At 36.5% G+C, this 6,756-nt stretch overlaps 1 long non-coding RNA gene across 1 annotated transcript; it reads left to right on the forward strand.

Annotated features, from left to right (window-relative positions):
• Nucleotides 1-205: 205 nt before the first annotated feature.
• On the forward strand, nt 206-2,338 carry LOC115921869. The gene is made up of 2 exons (XR_004063138.1): nt 206-379; nt 739-2,338. It is a non-coding gene; the product is annotated as an uncharacterized LOC115921869 (long non-coding RNA).
• Nucleotides 2,339-6,756: the final 4,418 nt, after the last annotated feature.

Genomic DNA, 6,756 nt, shown 5'->3' on the forward strand with positions numbered 1-6,756 from the left:
CGGAGAAAGTCGAGCAACGAAACCATCCCTTGTATCTCAACTACACAAGGACCAGTGGTGAGAATGGTGCAAGTCCCAGGACATCCAGAAGCAAAGGTCCGACTTCCAACTCAGAGGGTCAGACATTTTCGCATGACGTTGCAACCTCTTCTTCGCCTGAAACGAGCAACAGACTTAACAGTTCAAAAGCACCATCCCCCAGATACGGAGGACAACATCTGCATTACCCCTACCACAAACGAATGGTGATGACAGACCAGATGCGGCAAATGAAAAGATTAGATGCCAACGAAGATGCAGGGCGGTATTCGCCAAAAACACCGAGAGAACACATTGAGCGAGGAAACCACCTACCTTTAGATTCGCTACAAAGATCTGTGTAAGCTTCTGGAAACTTTGAGCATATCATGTCCTCCACATGGTTACACATGTACACTGTTACCCTTGCATAGCGATAAAGCGTTATTTCCTTTGGATATGCATGTGTACTATACCATGATGATACATAGACAAAAATCAACACCTGTTAAGAACAAGCAAGTACATAACGAGGGGACAGCATGAGAAGATATTGATAAACATGTGATGAAATGATAACAACAAAGGGAACAAATAACCATGAAGTATCCTTGACATGTCTTCATGTAATGTGGCATTGTGTGATTCATTCTGGTCCTTTAAAAATGATGTCTATTTCATTACTTAATGCAATAACACCGACTTTTCTTCTTCTTTCAGATACGTCACACGATTTTGACACGACAACCGGAAGTCTAAGTTCAAAGACTGAGGTCCTGCGGGGTATTATTATCAGTCATAGCCGTTCCTGTTGAGAGGGCAACACTTTGGACTTAAATATTCGTCAAGACTTGTAGATTAAGGTTATTCTTGTGGTTATTCTTGTGGAATACCATAATAAGTTGGGTAAGATCACGGTCTTACCCAACTTGTCAAAGAGCCTACTCGACAAGCGAACACTATTGACTTGATACTTATCAGCAATCCAACCTTGGTTAACTCTGTGAAGGTAGTGCCTGGTATCTCGGATCACAACTGTCCAGTTGCTGATATAGACATGTCACCCCCACGAAGATACCAGCCAAAGAGGAAAGTTCTTTTGTACAAGAAAGCAGACTGGGAGGGCTTTGCAGTACTCATGCAACATGTGGCAGACTACATATGTAGCAAGTCATCCAGTGCATCAGTCCATGACCTGTGGCAACTCTTCAAGAGTGGAATTGAAGGGGGTATTCAAACATTCGTCCCCCACAAGATGCTCAAACAGAAACAAGACTTGCCATGGATTACTAGCGGTACTAGCGGTATCCGTAAACTCATCTTTCTAAACACTCTCCCGAAACTTCTGTGGTAGTTCTCTTTCCTCACTTGCCGGTAATATGTTTATTTTTTTCACTGTTTATGATAGTGTCAAGATTCCTGACAGTGACATTTCACTTGCTGTATTTTTCATACTGATTTATATTTGTTATTGTGTACATAGTTGTATTAATCTAATGTATCCTAGTCTTTGTCAATGAGACTTTACTTTTTATTAACTTAAGTAAAATATTTTAATCTTTTTTATAAAGACCTTTTTATAATTCCTTGGTTGTGTGTAATTTTTGTAATTTTTTGTAATTTTTGTAATTTTTTGTAATTTTTGTTGTTGTTCTTCCTCTTCGCTGTTGAAGATACTGTGGGGTGTTGTTTATTATTGTTGTTGTGATGGTACATGTATCAATCTTGTGTGCCATAACCTATTCTTGTGGTTGGTACATTTTTTAACCATTATTTATATAGCTGTAATATACGTGTATAGTGGGTGGTACTTTTTCTAATGCCTTTATCTGATTTCTGCAAAGAGGATAGTACACCATACCTTCTAGAAGATCAATTCAATGAGTTTATGAATGAAGTTGACTCAAAGACTTCATTATCATTTATACATTTTAACTGTCGTAGCCTAAGGAAGAATTATGAAAATATATTTGATTACATAACTTCTCTGTCAGTCACATTTGACGTGATAGGTCTAACTGAAACTTGGATAAATCAGGATGAAAATTTTTCATTATTTGTTCCTCCAAATTATTCTTATGTAAACTGTGGCAGAGTTGAAGGTCGTGGAGGAGGTGTAGGAATTCTGATACACAATAATTAAAAATATTTTCATCGTTCTGATCTTACTGTGGTAAACAAACAATATGAGATGATCTTTATTGAAATTCCAAGAGAGAGTGACAAAAATATTTTAATCGGAGCTATGTATAGACCGCCTAATCAATCGGTTGGAATGTTCATCAATGATATCTATACAGTGTTATCCAACCTCCAAAAAGAAAATAAAGACTTTTATCTTATGGGCGATTACAATATTGATTTAATGAAAATGGATGTGTGCCTTTATGTAAATGACTTTACCGAACTAATGGCATCTCATTGTTTTTTCCCAATTATTTATAATCCGACTAGAATTACTAGGGAAAGTGCAACTCTTATAGATAATATTTTTTCAAATACAGTACATGAACATTTTTAAAAATTGGTATTCTATTGACTGATATAACAGACCATTTACCTATATTTGCCACTCTCTCTTGGAATAAACCAGTGAATTCCGAAAGAGTATTTTATAAACGCAATATAACTGACTCTGGTTTTCAATTATTTAATAGAAATTTCAGTAACTTGAATTTTCAAAATATGTATAATACATCTGATGTTGATATGAAGTATAATATATTCATGAATGCTTTTAAAAACATATATGATTCCTGTTTTCCACTTAAAAAGATTACAATTAAGGAAAGGAAAAGTGTTAAACTATGGATTACTAACGAAATTAAAAAACGGTGTAAAAAGAAGAATAGATTGTATAAAAATATCTTTCCAAACCATCACTAGAGAGAGAACGTAATTTTAAAACATGTCGGAATAAGCTGAATAAAGATATAAGATATGTGAAAAAAGAATATTATTTAAATAAGTTTCAGTCCGTGACAGGCAATATGCAAAAGCCTTGGAAGTACATTAATGAAATAATAAGGAGGAAACCCCTGGGTGTCCGTCCTGAATTTATTTTAAATGAAGGTGACAAAATTTATGACAATATAAGAATTACAGAGTTGTTCAATGACTATTATGTTTCTATTGGAGCCTCACTAGGCAATCAATGCTCTTCCATAAATGACTTTAATTGTTTTTTACAAGGTAATTATTCCAATTCTTTTTTTCTTAAAACCTATTACTGAGGGAGAAATTGTCGAGATTGTTCGTAGTTTTAAAGCAAATAAAAGTGCCGGACATGATGATATTGAACCAGAGATTGTTAGAGAAAACTATACATGTTTATGCCAAACACCTTTGTCATATTTTAATGAGTCTTTTATTTCAGGACAACTTCCAGATCAATTAAAGTTAGCAAAAGTAATACCCCTTCATAAGAATCTTTGTAAAGAAAAAATAGAAAATTATCGACCTATTTCTATCTTGCCAATCTTTTAAAAAAAATCAGAAAAATTGGTCTACAAACGTCTCAGTAACTACTTGAATAAGAATGATATTTTATATGGTAAACAATTTGGATTTTGTGAAAAACACTCAACATCCATGGCTCTAATTGAATTTTTAAATCTTGTTACTCAGGCATTGGAAAATAAGCTAATTCCAGTTGGTATATTCCTTGATTTATCTAAAGCGTTCGACTGTATTAACCATTCTATTTTGTTACAAAAGCTATCATTTTATGGCATACGGGGAACTCCTCTCAAATGGTTCAAAAATTACCTTTTGAATAGGAAACAGTTTGTTAAATTTAATAATGTTTGTTCTCAATCACAGATCCTTTCAAGATCCTTTCAACAGGAGTACCCCAAGGCAGTGTTCTTGCTCCTTTATTGTTTTTGTTGTTTATAAATGATCTTCACTTTGTATCTGACAAGCTTAATTTTGTTTTATTTGCTGATGACACCAATATATTATTATCAGGTAAAATTGTGCAAAATTTAAATGAGGTTTTAAACCAAGAACTGAGTAAAGTTTGCAAATGGTTCACTGCTAATAAACTTGTTGTTAATATGAAAAAAACTAATTATATTGTATTCAGGAGAAGAAAGGTTGGAGGTGATTTTAATGAATTGAATGTAAAATTTGATAATGTGTTACTCACCAGAGTTAATTCAAATAAATTTTTAGGAGTTTACATAGATGAGTACCTTACTTGGAAAAGTCATGTCAGTTACATATCTTCAAAAATTGCCAGTGTACTGGAAGTTATTTATAGTGTGAATAAACTGCTCCCCAAAAAAATATTAATGAATTTATACAATACATTTTTCATATGCTGTCTTAGCTTGGGGTGGATGTTTAATTACCTTAACGAACCGTTTGCAGATTTTACAGAAAAAGGCTGTTCGTGCAATAACAAACTCTACTTATCTTGCACATACTGCACCCTTGTATAAACGCCTGAATATTTTGAATGTGAAATCTCTATATTATATGCAACTTGCTCAATTTATGTTTCTTTTCAAGAAAAATCAGCTACCATGTATTTTTAATGAGATGTTCATTGTTAATGCTGAAATTCACTCTTATGAAACGAGAAGTTCAAATAAATTTCATTTGCCCTCTGTTAAAACAACTTTTATTCAAAGGAACATTTATTTTAGTGGACCATCACTATGGAATTTACTTCCCAATGATATTGTCAGCTGCTCATCACTTTATTCTTTCAAGTCAAAGTTGAAACAATATTTGATCTCGTATCCAACTCTTAAGATATAGTTTGTACGGTGTTTCTTTCTATTGTTCTCAATGTTTCTTTCTATTGTTCTCAATATTCCTTTCCTGTATATCATTCATTTCCTCTTTATATTGTATTTCTTGGTACCACCAACCCACTACTACTCACCCCACGCATAGATGTGCATGTAATATCTATATATGTTTTTGTACATGTATGTGTTATTGTTTAATTAAAAAAAAACTATTGTATTTTTATATTGTAATTTTAAGCAGGGGATGATCCCCAATAAACCTCTGTGGTTTTTTATCACCCCCTCTGCAGGTTCATCTTTTGTTGTAATGCTTTTATATTTGATTGTAATTTACACTGTCTTTTATGAATCTGTGGAAATAAATGAAATTGAAAAAATTGAAATCTATAAGAGAGATAGGTTACATAAGCAAGCTCAGGAAACAGAACATGCTGGTCCCTTTCCCGCTTGAGACAGAATTGCAGCATTTGAAACACCTCATCCAAGCAGAATCAAGAAAGGCATATTGGAGCCATCTGGAGTCAATCTTCACTGCTGATGGACCCAATGAGTACGAGGGAATGAAGAGGTTCTGGAAGTTTGTGAAGAACAATCGTACTGACCGCTGTGGGATACATACTCTGAAAACTGATGAGCATACTATCACTAGCCCCCAGGACAAGGCTGAAGCACTGAACAAACAATTCAAGATGGCTTTCACCAATGAAACTGATGTTCCCGCTGATCTCCTTCCTGAAACATCTCCGTATGACTCCATGCCAGACATCCACCTCTCAACCGAAGGCATTGTTAAGATGTTAAAGAAGTTGTAAGTCCGGAAAGCCCCGGGACCAGATGGAATACCAGCATTGGTACTCTACAAGCTTTCAAGAGTGGTAGCTCCATCTCTGCGTGCCATCTTTGAAGTCTCATACAGGACCAGTGAAGTTCCAGATGATTGGCGCCTTGCGAACGTGGTCCCCATCTACAAGAAGGGAGATAAAACAGATCCTGAGAATTATCGCCCAATCTCTCTCACAAGTATCATCTGCAAAATGATGGAGCACATATTTGCAAGTAACATCATGGGTCATGAAGTCGTGTGAACTCCAACTGACTGGCTTTGTCACCGACCTCTTGAACAACATGGAGGACAACAATCAGACGGACATAGTAATCACAGACTTCAGTAAAGCCTTCGACAAGGTTGGTCACCAGAGGCTTCTGAAGAAGATGGAATACTATGGTGTGAGAGGCCACAACATTGACTGGATATCCAGTTTTCTCTCCAACCGTAAGCAGCAAGTTGTTCTGGATGGTCATACGTCATCAACGGCTTAAGACTACTGCATACCAGGCTCTCGTTCGCCCTCTTCTTGAGTATGGGAGTACTGTCTGGGATCCACACACAATCAGATGTGTAAACCAGTCGGAGATGGTCCAGAGACGAGCAGCGAGATATGTTCTCAACCGCTATCATCATACATCTAGCGTTTCTGACATGCTGCGTCAACTTGGATGGACCTCCCTCCAGAAGAGAAGAGAGCATCAACGTCTCACCTTACTGTACAAGATACACTACTCTTTGGTTGACTTTGACATCCGCCACTACATCCAACTGGCAACAGTCGTAAGAACTACAAGATCGTCTCGTCCTTACTGTTATCGTGTCATGCAGTCACGAACAGAGCAACATATTCACTCCTTCTTTCCTCGCACTGTTCGACAGTGGAACGCTCTCCCTTTTGAGGTTGTCCTGGCTCCATCAGTGGAAGCCTTCCAGAGACAACTAAAGACTGGGGGGGGGGGGGGGGAAAGTAAATTCCGGCAATTTTTTTTTACTGGCACTATGTATATATACACCTCTCACCTGCACACCTGGACATCCCCATGTCGCCACACACATGCACTCGCACACATCTGCAAGAATATTCAGCATTGAAGGAGGCAGATTATTTTGAAGAAGAAGAAGAAGAGTTTAGCCGTCCTCGTCGAGAAG

Source organism: Strongylocentrotus purpuratus, unplaced genomic scaffold, assembly GCF_000002235.5.
Source record: "Strongylocentrotus purpuratus isolate Spur 01 unplaced genomic scaffold, Spur_5.0 spur5_contig_817, whole genome shotgun sequence".
Taxonomy (NCBI): Eukaryota; Metazoa; Echinodermata; class Echinoidea; order Camarodonta; family Strongylocentrotidae; genus Strongylocentrotus; species Strongylocentrotus purpuratus.